A 1,830-nucleotide genomic window follows, 5' to 3' on the forward strand; every position below is an offset into this window, starting at 1 on the left:
GTTTGGAGAGGGATTGAATTTTTCTGCGGTGGGAACAAGCCATTTTGAGCTCTTTTTGGTTAAGATTGAGTTTTTCTCAGTGGGATTGGAGTACTTTTGAGGTGACATCTTGGCTTCTGGAGTGCATAGAGATGGAGAAGAGAAAAAAATAAAGGCCAAAAAAAAAGCCAGGTGTCTTCCCAACATGGATCACAGGGAATCTCTTCCTACACTTGGGGCACTCACAGGGATTCCCTTACTGGTGGCTCTGTTGGTGTCTGGTCAAGGCTGAGCTCTGTGAGAAGCTCTTCCCAATCTGGGAACACTCACAGGGCCTCTCCCCGGTGTGGATGCGCTGGTGGGTGATGAGGGTGGAATTGTGCATGAAGCCTTTCCTGCAGTCATGGCAGTGGAATGGCCTCTCCTTTGTGTGCATCCGCTGGTGCAGGATGAGACTGGAGATAGTGGGAAACCTCTTCCCACACTTCAGACACTCATAGGGCCTATCCTCTATGTGTGTCTGCTGATGTTCAAGGAGACAGAAGCTGGACAGAAACCTCTTCCCACATTGCCTACACTCATAGGGCCTCTACCCAGTGGGGATCTTTTGATGGATGGCCAGGCAGGCACGCTCCCTGAGGCTCTTCCCATGGTCCCCACACTTGCATGGCCCTTCCACAGTGTGGATCCTCTGGTGCTGGATCAGGGTTGCTCTCTGGCTGAAACTCTGCCCACATTTTCCACACTCACAGGGCCGTTCTCCGGTGCGGCTCCTTTGGTGGTGGATCAGGTAGGAGTTCCAGCTGAAGCTCATCCCACATTCCTCACATGTGTGGGACCTCTCCCCACTGTGGATGTGCTGGTGCCTGATGAGGGTGCAGTTGCAGTTGAAGGGCTTCCCACAGTCACGGCAGCAGAAGGGCCTGTGTGGGTCTGCTGGTGCTTCAGGAGATTGGAGCTGGTCTGAAACCTCTTCCTGCATTTATCACACTCATAAAGCCTCTCCCCAGTGTGGATCTTCTGGTGACAGATCAGGTGGGAGCTGACTCTGAAGTTCTTCCCACATTCTCCACACTCACAGGGTTGTTCCCCAGTGTGGATCCTCTGGTGGCGGATCAGGAGGGATCTCTGGCTGAAGCTCTTCCCACACTCCAAGCACTTGTGGGGCTTCTCCCCATCAGAAAGCTGCTCATGGACCACCACCTCTGAGCTCTGGCTTGATCTCCACCTGCCTTCCTGGCACAGGATGCGTCTTACCTCCTCACATCCTCGCCATCTGTGTTTGCGGCTCCTCCTCCAACAGGATCCCCGGAGCTTTCCTCCCCGTTGGAATCCTCTGCTGTGGAGCCACTCAAAGCAGCCTCTTCCAAGCGGTTCTGCCACAGGGATTTGTCCTCCCTGGTCTCCTTGTCTGGGAGAGGAAGGACAAGGAGAGGATGGGATTTGCCTCCGTGCCTCAGGGAAGGGGAAGGAGATCCCCCAGTGTGTTCCCGGCAGGACGGTGTTGGCAGCGGGGTTGTCCTGCAGTCGGGGGCCGGGCTGGGCTGGGAGATGGAGCAGAAGAGAGGAGGAAAGGGGCACTGACTTCCTCCTCACCTGCCTGGGTGTCCTGGGGCATCGTCCTCTTCCTTGAAGCTGCGGGTCTCCCAGGCTCCCCAAATCCGGTGTCCCCCCAGCCCCACCGGTCCCGCCGCTCCCCACGTGGCCCGGCAGAGCTCGGAGGACCCGGCCCGGGAAGCCCAACCCCCACCCAGGGGGGACCCACACCCCCCCGCCCCCTGCCGGGGCTCTGCCGACACCGGGACACCCCAAAAATACCGCCTGGGGACCCTCCGATATCTCCCCGAGGGG

At 57.7% G+C, this 1,830-nt stretch overlaps 1 pseudogene; it reads right to left on the bottom strand.

Annotated features, from left to right (window-relative positions):
* Nucleotides 1-235: 235 nt before the first annotated feature.
* On the bottom strand, nt 236-1,597 carry LOC136303979 (zinc finger protein 551-like; annotated as a pseudogene).
* Nucleotides 1,598-1,830: the final 233 nt, after the last annotated feature.

The sequence above is a fragment of the Chamaea fasciata genome, unplaced genomic scaffold, assembly GCF_029207755.1.
Source record: "Chamaea fasciata isolate MVZ Bird 193981 ecotype frontalis unplaced genomic scaffold, bChaFas1.0.hap1 SCAF_46, whole genome shotgun sequence".
Classification (NCBI taxonomy): Eukaryota; Metazoa; Chordata; class Aves; order Passeriformes; family Sylviidae; genus Chamaea; species Chamaea fasciata.